The following is a 22,566-nucleotide window of genomic DNA, read 5'->3' on the forward strand; positions in this document are numbered from 1 at the left end:
AGTGCCATGGCGCACAACTTGTAAGTCACAGTCCTGGGTGGGCCCAGCTTATGATGGGATTGGGCCTTGAAATGCAGAGCTGTTCCTCGTATTGTGGGTCTTCGTGGGAGGCGGAAGGAAGAATTGGGGTCGTCTTCACTGGGTGAGAAGATACCTCATGAAGAAAACAATCTCATATTCTCTCAAATTTCGCATTTTTTATTCCTCTCTCCCCCCTCCCCCACCTTTTCGTGGTCTTTCAAATATGTGGCTCTCTTTGGGTTTCTTAAGGGCTGGAGTTGGTAGATATGGAGATAACATCTAGATGTTCTAGAAGTATTTCTATTCTTTTTGTAGTGTGAGCGCCATCTGGCTACTTGCTACTGGAGAACCAGGGAAACACCACATATACCAGAAACTAGCGGCTCACGCTAGGAAACTAGAAGAAAATTTGTACAGATCTGCTTACAGCCGGGTATGTTCTGTCCCGAAAACACTTGATCTTATGAACTACTGTGTAACGCAACATTTCCGCCAACGTCTCTGCTTTAGGTGCGCTCCAGTGCTTACAGTCCACATTGCTTTGCTTCCTAGCAAAACGTCATGGTCCAGGACCAAGGACCCCTCAGCCTCAGGGGGCAAGCCTCCTGAGTTAATGGTTCAGTGAGAGAGAGAGAGAGAGAAAGTGGAGGAAGGAACTACAGGATCGGCAATCCTTGACTTGATATTGACCAACAGGGATGACTTAGTGAATAAAGTGGCAGTTACGGGAACTCTGGGGGAAAGTGACCATGTCATACTTGAATTCTTGATTATGAAGGAGACAAAAGTTGAGTGTAGCCATACACGTACTCTGGATTTTAGGAAGTGAGCCTAATGAGAAAAGGAGTGCAGGATGGGTGGGAGTATTTAAAAAAGGAAATTTTAAAGGCACAGTTACAAACAATTCCAACAAGGAGAAAAGATAGAAGACAACAGAGGAAACCAATGTGGCTCCACAAAAAGCTTAGAGATCACCTGAAAACAAAAAAGGATGCATATAGGAAGTGGAAGGAAGGCCAGGCTACAAAAGAAGAGTACAGACAGGTGGCACAGAAGTGCCGAAATGGCGTCAGGAAGGCTAAAGCTGTGAATGCGCTGAGATTAGCGAGGGATGCTAAAAGCAATAAAAAGGCTTTCTTCAGATACGTGAGTAGTAAAAGACAGAGGAAAGAAATGGTGGTTCAACTGCTTAATGAGGATGGCAAATTGATAACAGACGACAAAGAAAAGGCTGAAGTGCTCAATTCCTACTTTGCTTCAGTCTTCTCCCAAAAGCGGGTCTTTGATCCCCCTGGAGAAAGTGAAGCAGAAGTTGAGGGGGCAGGATTACAGTTTGAGATTGATAAACAAATGGTCAAAGAACACCTAATTTCCTTGAATGAGTTCAAATCTCCAGGGCCTGATGAACTGCATTCTAGAGTAATGAAGGAGCTAGCGGAAGAACTCTCAGAACCTTTGTCTATTATCTTTGCAAAATCATGGAAGACGGGTGAGGTGCCGCTAGACTGGAGGAGGGCTAACGTTGTCCCTATCTTCAAAAAGGGGGGAAAGGAGGAACCTGGGAACTACAGACCAGTCAGTCTGACATCCATCCCTGGGAAAATTCTGGAGCAGATTATAAAGAAGTCAATCTGTAAACACCTTGAAATCAATGCAGTGATTACTAGAAGCCAGCATGGATTTGTCAGGAATAAGTCCTGCCAGACTAATCTGATCTCATTGTTTGATTGGGTAACCTCCCTTGTGGACTGTGGGAATGCTGTGGATGAAATATACCTTGACTTCAGCAAAGCTTTTGACAAAGTGCCCAATGATATTCTGATTAAGAAACTAGCTAAAAGTGGGCTAGATGGAACAACTATTAAGTGGATTCACAGTTCGCTACAGAATTGGACTCAAAAAGTACTTATCAATGGAACCTTCTCGAACTAATACCCTGGAAGACAGAAACAAACTTCAAAGGGATCTTGATAGGCTGGAGTGCTGGGCTGAAAACAACAGGATGAAATTTAATAGGGATAAATGCCAAGTTCTACATTTAGGAAATAGAAACCAAAGGCACAGTTACAAGATGGGGGATACTTGGCTCAGCAATACTACAAATGAGAAGGATCTTGGAATTGTTGTAGATCGCAAGCTGAATATGAGCCAACAGTGCGATAGGGCTGCAAGAAAGGCCAAAGCTATTTTGGGCTGCATTAATAGAAGTATAGCTTCCAAATCACGTGAGGTCCTGGTTCCTCTCTATTCGGCCCTGGTTAAGCCTCATCTAGAGTATTGCGTCCAGTTCTGGGCTCCACAATTCAAGAAGGATGCAGACAAGCTGGAGCGTGTTCAGAGGAGGGCTACCAGGATGATCAGGGGTCTGGGAACAAAGCCCTATGAAGAGAGACTGAAAGAACTGGGCATCTTTAGCCTAGAGAAGAGAAGATTGAGGGGAGACATGATAGCACTCTTCAAATACTTAAAAGGTTGTCACACAGAGGAGGGCCAGGATCTCTTCTCGATCCTCCCAGAGTGCAGGACATGGAATAATGGGCTCAAGTTAAAGGAAGCCAGGTTCCAGATTCCAGCTGGACATCAGGAAAAACTTCCTGACTGTTAGAGCAGTGCGACGGTGGAATCAGCTACCTAGGGAGGTTGTGGGCTCTCCCACACTAGAGGCCTTCAAAGAGGCAGCTAGACAACCATCTGTCAGGAATGCTTTAGGGTGGATTCCTGCATTGAGCAGGGGGTTGGACTCGATGGCCTTGTAGGCCCCTTCCAACTCTGCGATTCTGTGATTCTATGATTCTAAGTAGTCTTTCCTAGATTCCAGCCCCAGCATCGCTTGGAGCTCTCAATGGTGCTGTACAATTTCCTGTCTTTCTGGGAAACCAGACTCCTGCTTGGTCCAAATCTGTTGGATCTCGCTTGCCCCAAGTCCTCAGTATGAACTGGACCTTAGAGGGTTCAACAAGGCCAGGTTCTCACTGTGACAACTGGGCTCGCTGGCTGAAATAAAACACAAACCGGTCTAGTATTTATTTATTTATTACATTTCTATACCGCAGAGCTCTCTGTGCGGTTCACAGAAATTAAAAACATTCAAAGTATAAAACAACAGTATAAAACCATACTATAAAATACAATATAAAGCTCAACCAGATAAAAACAGCAGCAATGCAAAATTACAAATTTAAAACACCAAGTTAAAATTTATTTATAGACTGTTAAAATGCTGGGAGAATAAAAAGGTCTTCACCTGGCATCTGAAAGCATACAATGTAGGTGCCAAGCGAATCTCCTTAGGGAGCTCATTCCACAGCCGGGGTGATCGACAGGAATGAATACTTAGTTCCTGCAACCTTGAGTGTTTTGCCCTTTTTTATTCAACAAGTCAGTGACTTCTTAGAAGGCTTCTTGCCCGCAGGAACAAGAAACATAGAATCATAGAATAGTAGAGTTGGAAGGGCATTGAGTCCAACCCCTGCTCATTTGCAGGAATCCACCTCAAAGCACACCTAACAGAGGGCTGTCCAGCTGCCTCTTGAAGGCCTCCAGTGGGAGAGAGCCCACAACCTCCCTAGGACACTGGTTCCATTGTCGTACTGCTCTAACAGTCAGGAAGTTTTTCCTGATGTCCAGCCGGAATCTGGCTTCCTGTCTCTTGAGCCCGTTATTCCGTGTCCTGCACTCTGGGATTATCAAGAAGCCACCCGCAGGAGCTCCTGCATAAAGTAATGAAAGCGGACATCTCCGCTTTTGCCTCTTCTGCTTTGTCATTGTAGAAATGCGTTAAACACCACACTTCGTTGCGTTTTCTGTGCCTGGGTGGGAAAGTGGGATCGGCTCCTGCTTTTACCGCCGTGACACTCTGTCTGTGTCACCCCTCGCTGGCTGCTTTGCTCCTTTGGCCTGGGTCCTGCGTCCCGGCCTGGTTTCAGGAAACGTCACAGTTGTCGCCGCAACACAGGTGCTCTGGTTTCCAGGCCTCCACTGATGAGGTGACTGGTTCAAACTCTCATCTCACACTATTGCCCTGCTCGTGCTCTTCGCTCCTCTAATGCCATGTTTCTCACCTGCCCAAGGGTCTCTCCTTCCCTTGCTCGGCTCCGTCCATTTTCTTCTGCTGCCCCTTACGCCTGGAACGCCCTTCCAGAACATTTGAGAACTACAAGTTCAAGCGCAGCTTTTAAAGCTCAGCTAAAAACTTTTTTTTTCTAAAGCTTTTAAAACTTGATTTTGTCCTGCCTTTTATACTGTTAGTTTTACTCATAGAATCATAGAATCATAGAATAGCAGAGTTGGAAGGGGCCTACAAGGCCATCGAGTCCAACCCCCTGCTCGATGCAGGAATCCACCCTAAAGCATCCCTGACAGATGGTTGTCCAGCTGCCTCTTGAATGCCTCTAGTGTGGGAGAGCCCACAACCTCCCTAGGTAGCTGATTCCACTGTCGCACTGCTCTAACAGTCAGGAAGTTTTTCCTGATGTCCAGCCGGAATCTGGCTTCCTTTAACTTGAGCCCGTTATTCCGTGTCCTGCACTCTGGGAGAATCGAGAAGAGATCCTGGCCCTCCTCTGTGTGACAATCTTTTAAGTATTTGAAGAGTGCTATCATGTCTCCCCTCAATCTTCTCTTCTCCAGGCTAAAGATGCCCAGTTGTTTCAGTCTCTCTGCGTAGGGCTTTGTTTCCAGACCTCCTGATCATCATGGTTGTCCTCCTCTGAACACGCTCCAGCTTGTCTGCGTCCTTCTTGAATTGTGGAGCCCAGAAATGGACGCAATACTCTAGATGAGGCCTAACCAGGGCCGAATAGAGAGGAACCAGTACCTCACGTGATTTGGAAGCTATACTTCTATTAATGCAGCCCAAAATAGCATAAATAGCACTCTACCCTGTGCCTGTTTGGTGCCTTCTCTTCCTCTTCTTATTGTCTTATTATGATTCTATTAGAATGTAAGCCTATGCGGCAGGGTTTTGCTATTTTATTGTTTTACTCTGTACAGCACCATGTACATTGATGGTGCTATATAAATAAATAATAATAGTAATAATAATCCCAGTCATCTTTGCTACTTTATTTTTGATGCATTCTGCAACGTAATCTCAATATTTTTTTCTTTCTAGAGAGGATATTACCAATTGATGGCAGAGGAAATCCGTATCGCAAAAGAGGAGATTATGGCGAGGTATAGGAGGCGTTTACAGAGTCCAGGGTTCTTGGGTCACAAAGCGCCATCCTCAGGGGCCGCTGGGACTCCGCCTCCAGGCATCGCACGGGTGACAGCCCCCACGGGATAACCACAGCCAGGGAGGGGCCCCCAGTAAGTGATCTTACAGGTGTTAATATTGGAACATATTTAAAACATTTTTAAACTTTTGTATATTTCTATTCAGAGCTTTGGGCAAAAGGCGGGATAGAAATCAATATAATAATAAATAATTAGTAATCAGAACTTAACGAAGGGAGTTGACAAGTGGAGCGAGGAGGTGGTCTTTAGTATCCGTTTCCCGGCCTTCAGCCTTTCACAAGGCAGATTGCAGTAAAAGGAAAAATATGAAACGACCGAACTAAATAAAGCAACAGGAAACTCACCCTCGGTTTAAAAAATAAATAAATAAAAAATCCCTATAACCACCTTTAAGTAGTAGCAGCATGCTGGAACCCACCTGCAGCCCCAAAGGTGCTCTGGAGGCAAAAATATCCTGTGACGGCCTTCTAAAAGTCTGGAAGAGACAAGGCCCACGGAGCCTCACTTGGAAGGAAGGCTGCTGGAACGGGCTTCCCCCTGGAGCTCTGATTCTGGGGAGCTTCGTACAGGTGATGAGGCTCCTTGAGAGATCCTGAGGTCAGGCTAGAATCGTAGAACCATAGCAGAGTTGGAAGGGACACACAAGCACCCATCGAGTCCAACCCCTGCTCAATGCAGGAATCCACCCTAAAGCATCCCTGACAGTACGCTTTTATACTGCAATAGTTACTATATATATATATATATATATATATATATATATATATATATATGTGTGTGTTTTTCTTAATTGTTTTAGTCGTGCCTGTCACCCGCCCGGAGGGCCATTTTCTGGTAGGAAGGCAGGGTCCAAACCCAATAAATAAATGCAATTTGTGTTTGCGTGGAACAGCTTTCAGGTCGTCGGAAGCTTGCCTTTGATGTTCTTTGATGGCTGATGTTGTTCATCTGCTCCCCAAACAGGCCCTGCCGTGACCCCTTCCAGCTGCTCAGAGGAAGCGCCCTTGGAAGGCTGAGCCAGAGAGGAATTGGAGCGTGCCCCCCACCCACCCCCAGGCATCACAGTGGCGCCGGCAGACGCGATAAATGCAAGAAGGGGCCATGGAGAAACTGAAGGGCAACAACGCACAGCAGGCCGAAGAGATGACGACCGGAATTACTGTGGGCGGGGGAAATTACAAAAGTGCCCACCTAATGATTTCCTTGCTGTAGAGAAAGGGGGTGTTGGTGGGGGTGGGGGTGTCATCAGCTGAAACGCCCTGGGCTTAAATGGAGCGTCACCATCACCGTCTTCCAGGTGGCTGTGCTTTATTCTGGGCGTTGAGAGTGTCTGTCACACGGAGAGCTTTGGCCACAGGGCAACTCACAAACTGTATAAATGAAGAATAAAAACTTAAGAATGCTAACAGTGCAATCCTGGGCGTTTCTACTTATTATTATTATTATTATTACTATTATTATTATTATTATTATTATTATTATTATTATTATTATTATTTATTTATATAGCACCATCAATGTACATGGTGCTGTACAGCGTAAAACAGTAAATAGCAAGACCCTGCCGCATAGGCTTACATTCTATTAAAATCATAGTAGAGCGATAAGGAGGGGAAGAGAATGCAAACACGCACTGGGTAGGGTAAACAGGCGCATGGTAGGGTAAAACTAACAGTATAACAGTATAAAGTCCAAACAGCATCAAGTTGTAAAAGGTCCCTCTGAGTTCAATGGAACTTACTCCCAGGTAAGTGTGTGTAAGATTGCAGCTAAAACGTGTGAAATCCAGGCAAAAAGGAAGAACATCTGGGTTCACCTTAAATGTTGTAAACCGCCCAGAGATCTTCGGCTGTGGGGCGGTATATAAATGTAATTAAATAAATAAATAAATAAATTCTTAATCTGCCCTTTCCGTGCTTCTGTTTCCATGTCCTGCTACTTTTAAGGGCCCCGCTGGCCCCATTGCGCTCCTCAGGCAGAAAGGCAGGAGATAAACTGTCACACAGAGGAGGGCCAGGATCTCTTCTCGATCCTCCCAGAGTGCAGGACACGGAATAACGGGCTCAAGTGACAGGAAGCCAGATTCCGGCTGGACAGCAGGAAAAATGTCCTGACTGTTAGAGCAGTGCGACGGTGGAACCAGTTACCTAGGGAGGTTGTGGGCTCTCCCACACTAGAGGCCTTCAAGAGGCAGCTGAACAACGTCTGTCAGGGATGCTTCAGGGCGGATTCCTGCATTGAGCAGGAGGTTGGACTGGATGGCCTTTTAGGCCCCTTCCAACTCTGCTATTCTATGATTCTATGATCAAGATAGGACTTAGGCAAGAGTGGCATCCCAGCTCCCTCACAGCTGGGTCTTTCACAGATGGGCACACAAGTACTTCTGGATTGGGGCCCGTAAACGAGCTAAAAGAGGAGCAGAACAGGGGCATCTCACGCTCCAAGAAGCAGCCGGAAGGACAGGGAGAAACTCCCAGAGTCTGTGGGACGCAGACGTTTCCAGTGTCAGCACACCAGTGTTAGTGCTCCAAATCATAATCCTTTCCTGCTGCTAGGACTGTACCACTGCTCGGAGGAGGAGACTGTGGCGTTACACCCCATAAGTCAATTCCAAATGTGTGTCTGCAGTGTGTAAGTCTGGTTTGTAGAATGTTGGCCTGAGTGGGCGGAGTTAGAATGTCTTGGGAGGGGGAAGAGTGATATATAAGGGAAGGACGGAGGGGATGGAGAGTTCTTGTTCTTGTTCTTTTCAGGGAAAACCTTTCCAGGGAGACTGGTTAGGGACTCTTAGAGTCTGTAGAGCTCTCTGTGTTTATGGTACTTAAGTTCTGGGAAATTTGAGGGTCAGTGTAGTGAGTGGTGTCTTTAGGGTGTGGTGTGCACGTAGTGGAAGTATATTAATCAACTAGTTGTACCCTGCCACACGTTGCTGTGGCTCAGTCTGGTTAAATTGAAAAGAAAGAAAAGACAAAGCGGATGTTTCTAATACGTTTAATTTCACAATGCTTGTGGATATACAATATTTTTAGTTGTTCCATTGTCTGTGTAGATATAGAGATTGTCTGGTTTGCCGACTCTAGAACACGCAACATATAATTGTCCATGTGAGAACCAATCTGTGTCTAGATCTAAACCGCACAATTCTAAAGATTGGCCCTGAGCTTTGTTGATGGTGATTCCAAACGCCAATCGAATGGGGAATTGCAATCTCTTAAATTGAAATGGCATATCTGTTGGAATCATAGGAATGCGAGGAATGAGGACATCTTCACCTTTGAAAGGTCCTGTCAAGATTGATCTCCGACTATAACAATTGCCACTTCGTCTATAGTTGGAGCATTGAGTCTTCGCACATGTTCTCCAGCAGGCGTTTTGTCAGCATGAATAACAATCTTGTGTGTATCAGATGGCATCATGTCAATTGCTGTTTTGAACAAATGTACTAAATTGTTTTTTTCGTGAAGTAGCTGTTGCAGTTTTGAAACAATGGACCTTTTTATGCCGGTATAAATTCCGCAGCGAGCATTCAATTCATCATTGCCATCACCAATGAAATACATTTGTAGGAATTTATGTTGACTATCTTGAAACGGAAGGAAGGAGCCGGCTTTATGATAAATTTGTCCTTTGACTTTGAAAGTTGGCATAAATGGAGCTGTGATGATTTCTGCGCCGAACGACGTCATTTGGAAGCATGAGTTGTATTTCCTGATGTTAGATAGGAAATGCTTTGATTCTGCGGTATATCCGGCAAGCAAAGTTTGTAATGGCTCTGGTGGTTCTCCAAGTTGAGGCAGTTTAATTTTTCCAGCAGCGCAACACATTCCTTTTGTTTCTCCATTAAATTTAAGAGCCTTGCAATAAGGACACACTTCAGTCACAGTGCCGATGAGAACATGCCACCTCAAACTATAATCATCAGCTGGGTTGTACCGGAATGCAAAGCGATTGTAATCGTGTGATTGTTTACCACGGAGTCGTGTTTGACGCTGATGTGCTGTTTCTCGTTGACGTCTTTCAGCCCCTCTCAGCCTTTCGCGTTCATTATGTTGAGAACAAAGCAGATCTGAAGCTGTAGAACGCGATTGCCGTGCTCGCAACCGTGCATCCTCAAGTCTGGCTGAACGTTGCTTGGTTGATTCCTTGGCACGTATTTGAGCCATTTTTTTTTCTTTTTTTCTCATTTGCTGAAGCCCGTTCTTCCTGAGTCTGATTTGCAATTTCTCGTCGCAGTGCTTCCGCTCCACGAGTACGACGACCTAAGTGTGATCTTCTGCGAGGCATTATTTGGATGAAGTAAAGCAATTTGTTTGGTTTTTAAAAAAGGGGGGGTTTTACATTGGGGAGGTTAGTGGAAACTCCTGGCAGTTACCTTTCTTCTGAACGTGTAACTGTCACAGGTGTGACATCTATATTCACTCAGCCAATTGCGAGAGTACATGCAAATAGGAGAGGAGGCAGAGGCAGCGGATTGGCCTACTGGTTGGTGATGTCACAATGATCAGCAGGACTGGTTTTGAGGAGGCCTATTTCTTCGATTTTAAGACAAACCTTTGACCCCATATAGAACATAGTTACATAACAACGCTCGTGTATTCGAACGCAACGCTGTGTCAAAATTTCAAAGCAATCGGTGAAGAACTTTCGGAGATATAACGACAGTAACGAACGGTCTTTTTCATTTTTATTTATATAGATACTGATAATAAAGTTCAAGAGTGATTGTGTGAGAAATTTATTTATTTATTTATTTATTTATTACATTTTTATACCGCCCAATAGCAGAAGCTCTCTGGGCGGTTCACAAAAATTAAAACCACAAAAAACATCCAACAGGTTAAAACACAATTACGAAATACAGTATAAAAAGCACAACCAGGATAAAACCACACAGCAAAGTTGATATAAGATTAAAATACAGAGTTAAAACAGTAAAATTTAAATTTAAGTTAAAATTAAGTGTTAAAATACTGAGTGAATAAAAAGGTCTTCAGCTGGCGACGAAAGGAGTACAGTGTAGGCGCCAGGCGGACCTCTCTGGGGAGCTCATTCCACAACCGGGGTGCCACAGCGGAGAAAGCCCTCCTCCTAGTAGCCACCTGCCTCACTTCCCTTGGCAGGGGCTCACGGAGAAGGGCCCATGTAGATGATCTTAAGGTCCAGGCAGGTACATATGGGAGGAGGCGTTCCTTCAGATAACATGGCCCCAAACCGTTTAGGGCTTTAAATGTCAATATCAGCACTTTGAATCGGGCCCGGACCTGGAGTGGCAGCCAATGAAGCTGGAAAAGGACTGGCGTAATGTGATCTCGCCAGCCAGTCCCCGTTAGTAACCGTGCTGCCCTGTTTTGTACCAGCTGAAGCTTCCGGACCGTTTTCAAAGGCAGCCCCACGTATAACGCATTGCAGTAATCCAAACGAGAGGTTATCAGAGCATGGATAACTGTAGCTAGGCTATCTCTGTCCAGATAAGGGCGTAGTTGGTATATCAACCTAAGCTGATAAAAGGTGCTCTTTGCCACTGAGTGCACCTGTGCCTCAAGTGACAGTTCTGGATCCAAGAGCACCCCCAAACTACGGACCCGATCCTTTAGGGAGAGTGCAACCCCGTCCAGGACAGGGCAAACATCACCTCGCCGGACAGATGAACCACCCGCTAACAGTACCTCCGTCTTGTCTGGATTGAGTCTCAATTTGTTAGCCCTCATCCAGTCCATTACCGTGCCCAGGCACTGGTTCAGAACAGTCACTGCCTCACCTGGGTTTGATGAAAAGGAAAGGTAGAGCTGGGTATCATCCGCATATTGATGACACCTCAGCCCACATCTCCGGAGAACCTCCCCCAGCGGCTTCATGTAAATGTTAAACAGCATAGGGGATAGGATAGAGCCCTGTGGAACCCCGTGGCTTAGGAGCCACGGCACAGAGCAATAATCCCCCAGCACCACCTTCTGGAATCGGCCATCCAAGTAGGAGCGGAACCACTGCAACGCAGTGCCTCCAACTCCCAGCTCAGACAACCTATCCAGAAGGATACCATGGTCGATGGTATCGAAGGCCGCTGAGAGATCCAGGAGAACCAACGGGGTCGCACTCCCCCTGTCTCTCTCCCGACAGAGGTCATCCCACAGGGCGACCAAGGCAGTTTCCGTTCCAAAACCAGGCCTGAAACCCGATTAAAATGGATCTAGATAATCGTTTGGATTACTGCAATGCGTTATACGTGAGGCTGCCTTTGAAAACGGTCCGGAAGCTTCAGCTGGTACAAAACAGGGCAGCCCGTTTACTAACAGAGACTGGCTGGTGAGATCACATTACGCCAGGTCCGGGCCCGATTCAAAGTGCTGGTATTGACATTTAAAGCCCTAAACAGTTTGGGGCCAGGTTATCTGAAGGAACGCCTCCTCCCATATGTACCTGCCCGGACCTTAAGATTATCTACAGGGGCCCTTCTCCGTGAGCCCCTGCCAAAGGAAGTGAGGCAGGAGGCTACTAGGAGGAGGGCTTTCTCCGCTGTGGCACCCCGGTTGTGGAATGAGCTCCCCAGAGAGGTCCGCCTGGCGCCTACACTGTACTCCTTTCGTCCAGCTGAAGACCTTTTTATTCACTCAGTATTTTAACAATTAATTTTCACTTAAATTTAAATTTTACTGTTTTAACTCTGTATTTTAATCTTATAATCAACTTTGCTGTGTGGTTTTATCCTGGTTGCGCTTTTTATACTGTATTTCCTAATTGTGTTTTTAACCTGTTGGATGTTTTTTGTGGTTTTAATTTTTGTGAACCGCCCAGAGAGCTTCGGCTATTGGGCGGTATAAAAATGTAATAAATAAATAAAATAAATAAATAAATAAGATTTTCAGGGAGTGTTGGACCATTGTACCATTTTATGTGGTTTGTTGTTGTTTATTCATTCAGTCGCTTCCGACTCTTCGTGACTTCATGGACCAGCCCACGCCAGAGCTTTCTGTCAGCTGTCGCCACCCCTAGCTCCCCCAAGGTCAAGTCTGTCACCTCCAGAATATATCCATCCATCTTGCCCTTGGTCGGCCCCTCTTCCTTTTGCCTTCCACTTTCCCTAGCATCAGCCTCTTCTCCAGGGTATCCTGTCTTCTCATTATGTGGCCAAAGTACTTCAGTTTTGCCTTTAATACCATTCCCTCAAGTGAGCAGTCTGGCTTTATTTCCTGGAGTATGGACTGGTTTGATCTTCTTGCAGCCCAAGGCACTCTCAGAATTTTCCTCCAACACCACAGTTCAAAAGCGTCTATCTTCCTTCGCTCAGCTTTCCTTATGGTCCAGCTCTCGCAGCCATAGGTTCCTACGGGGAATACCATTGCTTTAACTATGCGGACCTTTGTTGTCAGTGTGGTGTCTCTGCTCTTAACTATTTCATCAAGATTTGTCATTTTCCAAGTGCCAGTCATGTTTAGCAGGATCAAGGACGTTGTCAGGTTTTCTACAATCTGTTTATTTCCACAGCCATGAAACTGAATTGCTTCTTTTAATCTTTTGGATCAAAGCAGGGTTAGATGGAGGCAGCATTGTTGGGTCCATCCCTTTAACTTTGGAGAATGCCTTAGACTGGATCTTAGGTGTTGTTTTCTTCATAAATAGTCGGTGTCTTGCTTCACTCACAGAGGAGTATCTAGGGTGGCCGTAGATGGCACAGACAAATTCCTTCAACCCAGCTGTCTTTTCTTTGGTTAAAGTTAATGACTCTCCTAGCTGGCTGAGAATTTCTTGGAATTCATGATTCTTTTTCATGATTTCAAAGGGTTTAACTTTTCCCTGTCTTGCAAATGCAGCTGTGAAATCAGACCCTGTAAAAGCGGGGTAGCCAGACAAGGCCTCCACCAGATCATGTCCAAGCTCCTCTGTGATACAAGTTACATTCATCGTCTTTCTGCTGCAGTTGGAAGACACGCCACAATCAAACCAAACCTGAGAGTTTAGGAAGTGCTTTTGATGGTAAATCAACAAAACCAACACACCAGTGTCATTTGCTCTAACCAGGGTATTCTTTGCCTCATTACTACCAGGTGATGTATGTTGGATGTGCCAAATAATCCTTGTGTCTGCCTCTTGATGATGGCAAGCAAGATCAGGCACCTCTGTTGCCTCAACACTGACATCCTTGCTGGTGTATTTGTAACACATAGTCTCTGCTCTGACAAAGAGATTTTTGCCTGCCAGAAGTGAAGCATATTTCTGATTTTTCCACTCATTGTATAGGAAAGATGTAAGGGGTGTTTTAAACTGTTCGTTCCAAAGTGCATCAACTGCCTTTTTGGGGGTCTTCTGATCTGCGCCTGTTACTTTGATGTCAGTAGTTGGTACAGTTGTTCGCCGTTCATGTTCACAATTTTTTATACTTTGATAGCCATAAGTGTCAAACACCAGGTGCACTTCCTTAGCTGGTGTACTACTAGTAATGTGCTCCAGTAATTTACGTGCAAGAGCTCTAAGTTTCCAGGAACTTCAAAGTGTGCAACACGAACATTGCATCATATACAGCCACATCTATGTGAGGTTGACCTGTAGTTATAGCATGCTCCTCGTTTAAATTCTGGTACTTTTCTAGCCTGTGCATCAACTTACTTTTGTCTGTTTTATTTATTAATCCACCAATCTGAGCAAGAGAGAATGGCACAGTAGTTCGAGGATACTCAATGACTTTTTTCACATCACTTTTTTGAACAGTTGCCATATGAATTACTTTACCAAAAGCGTCTAAAGTGCATTTGGCAACCTCTAGTTTCTTTCGTTCGGTTTTCAGGTTACTTGAAGCAACAGAATATGCAGTTTGGGGCATGGGCTTTTCAACATTCTTTGGATCTTGCACATACATTTTTTTGAACTTTTCAGCAGTTTCTTGCCCTTTAGGATAAAATGAAAGAAGATCCAGTGTGACTTTTTCATTGGTCTGTCCAGTTGAAATGTCCCTTAGAGGCGTCTGAGGATCCAAGTCTTGAAATGGGTTTAAAAAACTATTCAGGTTTGAAATTATTTTTTCAATATCTCTGTGATCATTTTCAATGCGTCCTTGTTGCAAATCATGTTTCGAATCTGGAGCTTTTGTATTCCACTGCTTTCAGGTAAGCTGCTCACTACCTCGCTTTTCAATGACCTTTTGATCATCCATCAGGCTCTAGCACAGCGATTCTCAACCTGTGGGTCGGGACCCCTTTGGGGGTCGAATGACCCTTTCACAGGGGTCGCCTAAGACCATTGGAAAACACATATTTCCGATGGTCTTAGGAAACTGTATTGACTGAACTATGTCATGTATCATCTTTTGTATTATTAAAGCTATTGTGATGTATTAGTTTCATTAGCAAACCATCCCATGACAATGGATCGTGTAGAGAAGAATGAAAATAATTTTATGGTTGGGGGTCACCACAACATGAGGAACTGTATTAAAGGGTCACGGCATTAGGAAGGTTGAGAACCACTGCTCTAGCAGATTCTGAGTTTGCAAATGCCGTGATGCCTGTGAACCTTGAAGCAGCATCAGCATTTACAATCTGCTGTAGTGCCATGTCAACGGGTACCCTAGAGAATGAGTTACTAGAGCGCTTTATGCCTAGACCTCCTTGAAGTGCATATATGACTTCAGTGGATTCGGTTACTAGGTTGAGAAGTTTCGGGAGGTACACTGTCATCCATCGAGTATAGTTCAGCCTCTTTCCTGGGAAAAAAGCTGGAATCATTTTCTCCATGGCATCCATATACATTTCAAGGTTACTTGTCCTATAGGCTCTGCTGAAGAATGTGTAGTTGTTAATTAGATCAATGTAATGTTGATAGAACTGAGCTGTTTTTCTGTGAGATCCTGATCTTGTTTTCGCTTTGAATTCATTGAACTCATCATACACTTGCTTTATATTTGAGCTTTCAATAAACATAAATAAATCAATAAAGTGGGCTCAGTTGGATTTTCTCCCATAGAAGGTTGCAGCCTTAGAGTCAAAGAGGACGGAGCTCACCTTGTTACTGTGGCTTCAGGAACTGGAGAAGATATATATATACACCCTGCAATAGCATAAATGCATTGTTGTTGTTGCTGCTGTTTTCGTGAGTGCTGCTCTTTCCATGAGTTATTCAGAAGCTCCTCCAGGCCAACTCCAGCCAGGACAGAGCAAGCAAGCAAGGCCTTGCAGCTGCATAACTCCAGAAATCGAAGAATTAGTGATTATTTGCACACACACAAAAGCAATGACGAAGCCATGGACGCCGCACCCCCTGTGCCCACCTCCTCCCAAATACTGAATCGCTTTGAAGTACAGAAGGTAAAGGGGGGGCGGGCGTGGGGACGGGACATGACCGTGTCCCTGACCAGGAAGAATCTCGGCAACAGATCCGTCTGCATCTGGGTTTTCCCGCCGTTCCGCGGTTGTGTTGTGGAAGGGAGTGAGGGAAAGGCCTGCCAAAGGGTCCCTTGGGGAGGGAAGCAGGCGGAAGGGGTTCCCGGCAGGGTTCCACGGCTGCACCTGCCAGTGTGGCAAAGAATTAAGTTTATGACGGTATAACAACCGGCACTCCAATCAAACACCACACAATTTAACACATTACATTACAGATGTAAAAGCGTGCCTATGTTATGAACGTCTGCAGCACAAAACCCGGCCACTTTCACAGGAACTTGGGCATTCATGCCTGACAAAAGGTAATCTAAACAAAACTTGTCCGTTCTGCCCGGGAATTTTTTTATGCGTGGTGTTATTAAGGAAACTCTGAGGTCTTTATACAGGCGGCAGTAAAGTGAAACATGGACTACTGTCTCAACATCCCCCGACCCACATGGACATTGCCGTTCGCTGTAAGGGATTTTTTAAAATCTGCTCTCCAGCAATGATGAAGGTAGAACATTAAACCTGGCTAACACGTAAAAGCTCTTCTGAGCCTCGGAACGGTCGAGTTTATTAAGTACGTGGCAAGTGCTGGAGGACCACTATTTCCCCTGAACCCCGGGTTTAGGCTAGCTTGACTCAGGTAACTGATTCCATTGTCGTACTGCTCTAACAGTCAGGGAGTTTTTCCTGATGTCCAGCTGGAATCTGGCTTCCTTTAACTTGAGCCCGTTATTCCGTGTCCTGCACTCTGGGAGGATCGAGAAGAGATCCTGGCCCTCCTCTGTGTGACAACCTTTTAAGAATTTGAAGAGTGCTCTCATGTCTCCCCTCCATCTTCTCTTCTCCAGGCTAAACATGCCCAGTTCTTTCAGTCTCTCTTCATAGGGCTTTGTTTCCGGCCATGTATCAGCCATGCTTTTAAGCACATTGACATGCACCCATTCACCCATCACAGAAATACTCACACACTGCCAACACGCACTCTCTTGCAGGCTCACCCACCCCTAAACACACGCACTAGGACTGGTCCCTTGCACAAATTAAGCCTTCTCTGGCATATACAGTACATGTAGTGTAGCAGCATTTATAACGTCCTGCAAGTCAGCACTGCTGGCATTAAATGCATGTTCATGATAAGGTGCAACAGCAGAAGGACAGCACTAAAAGAGAGAATACCGCAAGCTATAAATACAGCCCATGCAATCATGAATATTGTTTTTCTGAGTGGGCGGTTATACCAAACATGCTAATATGCAGTGAGGCACTCCAGAGAATGACCGGTCCTGAGAGCCCGAGGGGCAACAGCGCCCAGTGGGAGGAGCAGCAGCGCCAGCATTTCCGGGCCTTTGGCTACCAGGAGGCCGAGGGGCCCGCCAGGCTTCCAGCTGCCTTTGCCGGAATGGCGGTCCAACTAAAAACTTTTCTTTTTCCTAAAGCTTTTAAAACTTGATGTTGTGCGGACTTTATACTGATGTAGTTTTACCCTACCCAGTGCCTGTTTACCCTACCCTGTGCCTGTTTGCTTTCTCTTCCCCTCCTTATTGCTTTACTACGATTTAATAGAATGTAAGCCTATGCAGCAGGGTCTTGCTATTTACTGTTTTACTCTGTACAGCACCATGTACATTGATCGTGCTATATAAATAAATAAATAAATAAATAAATAATGAGGTCTTGGACCTGGTGGTTCTGGCCGTCCTCCCCCCGGAGATGGAGAGCTGGGTCTGGGAATGGCAGTGGCCCTGGCGGAAGGCTTCCTCCTGAGGCAGGCGGAGGAGCGGCGGCAGGTGAGGGAGAGTTTCCCTCTGGGAGCTCCATGGGGCAGAGACCTTAGAAATCCCACCCACCGCCAGTATCTCCAAGGAAGGAGTACTCCGTCCTCTAATCCCACACAGGTCAGTGTTTCTGAATATGTGGATCTGGCCCCTCTTGGGGCTTAAGTTGAAAGGGGGGGGGCTCCTCCTCCAAGCAGTGGTACAGTCCTAGCAGCAGGAAAGGATTAGCATTTGGAGCACTAACACTGGTGTGCTGACACTGGAAACGCCTGCGTCCCACAGAATATCTGGGAGTTTCTCCCTGTCCTTCCGGCTGCTTCTTGGAGCGTGAGATGCCCCTGTTCTGCTCCTCCTTTAGCTCATTTACGGGCCCCAATCCAGAAGTACTTGTGTGCCCATCTGTGAAAGACCCAGCTGTGAGGGAGCTGGGATGCCACGCTTGCCTAAGTCCTATCTTGATGCCAGTTTATCTCCTGCCTTTCTGCCTGAGGAGCGCAATGGGGCCAGCAGGACCGTTAAAATAGCAGGACATGGAAACAGAAGCACGGAAAGGGCAGATTAAGAAAAGGTGAACCCAGATGTTCTTCCTTTTTGCCTGGATTTCACACGTTTTAGCTGCAATCTTACACACACTTACCTGGGAGTAAGCTCCATTGAACTCAGAGGGACCTTTGTGCAAGTAGAAACGCCCAGGATTGCACTGTTAGCATTCTTAAGTTTTTATTCTCCATTTATACAGTTTGTGAGTTGCCCTGTGGCCAAAGCTCTCCGTGTGACAGACACTCTCAACGCCCAGAATAAAGCACAGCCACCTGGAAGATGGTGATGGTGACGCTCCATTTAAGCCCAGGGCGTTTCAGCTGATGACACCCCCACCCCCACCAACACCCCCTTTCTCTACAGCAAGGAAATCATTAGGTGGGCACTTTTGTAATTTCCCCCTGCCCACAGTAATTCCGGTCGTCATCTCTTCGGCCTGCTGTGCGTTGTTGCCCTTCAGTTTCTCCATGGCCCCTTCTTGCATTTTTCGCGTCTTCCGGCGCCACTGTGATGCCTGGGGGTGTGGTGGGGGCACGCTCCAATTCCTTTCTGGCTCAGCCTTCCAAGGGCGCTTCCTCTGAGCAGCTGGAAGGGGTCACGGCACGGCCTGTTTGGGGAGCAGACGAAGAACATCAGCCATCAGAACATCAAAGGCAAGCTTCCAATGACCTGAAAGCTGTTCCACGCAAACACAAATTGCATTTATTTATTGGGTTTGGACCCTGCCTTCCTACCAGAAAATGGCCCTCCGGGCGGGTGACAGGCACGATTAAAACTGATTATTAAAACAATTAAGAAAAACATACACACATATATATATATATATATATATATATATATATATATATATTAAAAAAGTAACTATTACAGTATAAAAGGGATACTGTCAAGGATGCTTTAGGGTGGATTCCTGCATTGAGCAGGGGGTTGGACGTGATGGCCTTGTAGGCCCCTTCCAACTCTACTACGATTCTTGCCTGACCTCAGGATCTCTCAAGGAGCCTCATCACCTGTACGAAGCTCCCCAGAATCAGCGCTCTTGTGGGGGAAGCCCGTTCCAGGTACCCTTTGACAGAGGAATTGGACAGCCATCTGCAAGGCGCAGGGGCTGCCTCACGGCCATCAGCCTTCCTTCCAAGTGAGGCTCCGTGGGCCTTGTCTCTTCCAGACTTTTAGAAGGCCGTCACAGGATATTTTTGCCTCCAGAGCACCTTTGGGGCTGCAGGTGGGTTCCAGCATGCTGCTACTACTTAAAGGTGGTTTTAGGGATTTTTTATTTATTTATTTTTTAAACCGAGGGTGAGTTTCCTGTTGCTTTATTTAGTTCGGTCGTTTCATATTTTTCCTTTTACTGCAATCTGCCTTGTGAAAGGCTGAAGGCCGGGAAACAGATACCAAAGACCACAAAGACCACCTCCTCGCTCCACTTGTCAACTCCCTTCGTTAAGTTCTGATTACTAATTATTTATTATTATATTGATTTCTATCCCGCCTTTTGCCCAAAGCTCTGAATAGAAATATACAAAAGTTTAAAAATGTTTTAAATATGTTCCAATATTAACACCTGTAAGATCACTTACTGGGGGCCCCTCCCTGGCTGTGGTTATACCGTAGCTTCCTCGCCATAATCTCCTCTTTGGAGATACGGATTTTCTCTGCCATCAATTGGTAATATTCTTTCTGGAAAGGAAAAAATATTGAGATTACCTTGCAGAATGCATCAAAAATAAAGTAGCAAAGATGACTGGGTTTAATGCTGGCTTCACTTCACGTGAACACTTGCAGTTTGAACCAGTCACCTCATCAGTGGAGGCCTGGAAACCAGAGCACCTGTGTTGCGGTGACGACTGTGACGTTTCCTGAAAGCAGGCCGGGACGCAGGACCCAGGCCAAAGGAGCAAAGCAGCCAGCGAGGGGTGACACAGACAGAGTGTCACGGCGGTAAAAGCAGGAGCCGATCCCACTTTCCCACCCAGGCACAGAAAACGCAATGAAGTGTGGTGTTTAACGCATTTCTACAATGACAAAGCAGAAGAGGCAAAAGCGGAGATGTCCGCTTTCATTACTTTATGCAGGAGCTCCTGCGGGTGGCTTCTTGATAATCCCAGAGTGCAGGACACGGAGTAACGGGCTCAAGGGACAGGAAGCCAGATTCCGGCTGGACATCAGGAGAAACTTCCTGACTGTTAGAGCAATGAGACAATGGAACCAGCTACCTAGGGAGGTTCTGGGCTCTCCCACACTAGAGGCCTTCAAGAGGCAGCTGGACAGCCCTCTGTTAGGTGTGCTTTGAGGTGGATTCCTGCAAATGAGCAGGGGTTGGACTCAATGCCCTTCCAACAATACTATTCTATGATTCTATGTTTCTTGTTCCTGTGGGCAAGAAGCCTTCTAAGAAGTCACTGACTTGTTGAATAAAAAAGGGCAGAACACTCAAGGTTGCAGGAACTAAGTATTCATTCCTGTCGATCACCCCGGCTGTGGAATGAGCTCCCTAAGGAGATTCGCTTGGCACCTACATTGTATGCTTCCAGATGCCAGGTGAAGACCTTTTTATTCTCCCAGCATTTTAACAGTCTATAAATAAATTTTAACTTGGTGTTTTAAATTTGTAATTTTGCATTGCTGCTGTTTTTATCTGGTTGAGCTTTTATATTGTATTTTATAGTATGGTTTTATACTGTTGTTTTATACTTTGAATGTTTTTAATTTTTGTGAACCGCCCAGAGAGCTCTGGCTAACATCCGAAGGCTACGTTGTTACGTTTCAGAAGGATAAGTGCCATGTGGTCAAGGATGGAGAAAAGGTGGCACTGGGACATAGAATCATAGAATCATAGAATAGCAGAGTTGGAAGGGGCCTACAAGGCCATCGAGTCCAACCCCCTGCTCAATGCAGGAATCCACCCTAAAGCATCCCTGACAGATGGTTGTCCAGCTGCCTCTTGAAGGCCTCTAGTGTGGGAGAGCCCACAACCTCCCTGCGTAACTGATTCCATTGTCGCACTGCTCTAACAGTCAGGAAGTTTTTCCTGATGTCCAGCCAGAATCTGGCTTCCTTTCACTTGAGCCCGTTATTCCGTGTCCTGCACTCTGGGAGGATCGAGAAGAGATCCTGGCCCTCCTCTGTGTGAGAACCTCTGAAGTATTTGAAGAGTGCTCTCATGTCTCCCCTCCATCTTCTCTTCTCCAGGCTAAACATGCCCAGTTCTTTCAGTCTCTCTTCATAGGGCTTTGTTTCCAGAACCCTGATCATCCCAGTTGCCCTCCTCTGAATACGCTCCAGCTTGTCTGCGTCCTTCTTGAATTGTGGAGCCCAGAACTGAACGCAGTCGAAGAGCACTGGGCCCAGAACTGAGCCCTGCGGCACCCCACTTGTTGCCTCTCCCCAGTTTGAGAAGGTTCCATTGATAAGCACTCTTTGAGTCCGATTCTCTAGCCAACTGTGAATCCACCTAATAGTTGTTCCATCTAGCCCACTTTAAGCTAGTTTGTTAATCAGAATATCATGGGGCACTTGGTCAAAAGCTTTGCTGAAGTCAAGATATATGACATTCACAGCATTGAGCAGGGGGTTGGACTCGATGGCCTTGCTATTCTATGATTCCCACAGTCCACAAGGGAGGTTACCCGATCAAAAAATGAGATCAAATTAGTCTGACAGGACTTGTTCCTGACAAATCCATGTTGGCTTCTAGTAATCACCGCATTGATTTCAAGGTGTTTACAGATTGACTTCTTTATAATCTGCTCCAGAATTTTCCCAGGGATGGATGTCAGACTGACTGGTCTGTAGTTCCCAGGTTCCTCCTTTTTGCCCTTTTTGAAGATAGGGACAACGTTAGCCCTCCTCCAGTCATCCGGCACCTCACCCGTCTTCCATGATTTTGCAAAGATAATAGACAAAGGTTCTGAGAGTTCTTCCGCTAGCTCCTTCATTACTCTCGGATGCAGTTCATCGGGCCCTGGAGATTTGAACTCATCCAAGGAAATTAGGTGTTCTTTGACCATTTGTTTATCAATCTCAAACTGCAATCCTGCCCCCTCAGCTTCTGCTTCACTTTCTCCAGGGGGGTCATAGACCCGCTTTTGGGAGAAGACCGAGGCAAAGTAGGAATTGAGCACTTCAGCCTTTTCTTTGTCATCTGTTATCAATTTGCCATCCTCATTAAGCAGTTGAACCACCATTTCTTTCCTCTGTCTTTTACTACTCACGTATCTGAAGAAAGCCTTTTTATTGCTTTTAGCATCCCTCGCTAATCTCAGCTCATTCACAGCTTTAGCCTTCCTGACGCCATTTCGGCACTTCTGCGCCACTTGTCTGTACTCTTCTTTTGAAGCCTGGCCTTCCTTCCACTTCCTATATGTATCCCTTTTTGTTTTCAGGTCATCTCTAAGCTTTTTGTGGAGCCACATTGGTTTCCTCTGTTGTCTTCTATCTTTTCTCCTTGTTGGAATTGTTTGTAACTGTGCCTTTAAAATTTCTTTTTTTAAATACTCCCACCCATCCTGCAGTCCCAGGCTCCCTTGCCACGGGACCTTACTTATCATAGTTCTGAGTTTATTAAAATCAGCTTTCCTAAAATCCAGAGTACGTGTATGGCTACACTCAACTTTTGCCTCCTTCATAATCAA

The 22,566-nt window shown here is 45.7% G+C and overlaps 1 protein-coding gene across 1 annotated transcript in view; it reads left to right on the forward strand.

Moving 5' to 3' along the window:
• Window positions 1-22,566, forward strand: part of LOC134396428 (zinc finger protein 664-like) — a 151,611-nt gene that overhangs the window by 930 nt on the left and 128,115 nt on the right. The window lies entirely within an intron of this gene.

The sequence above is a fragment of the Elgaria multicarinata genome, chromosome 3 (assembly GCF_023053635.1).
Source record: "Elgaria multicarinata webbii isolate HBS135686 ecotype San Diego chromosome 3, rElgMul1.1.pri, whole genome shotgun sequence".
In the NCBI taxonomy this organism is placed as follows: Eukaryota; Metazoa; Chordata; class Lepidosauria; order Squamata; family Anguidae; genus Elgaria; species Elgaria multicarinata.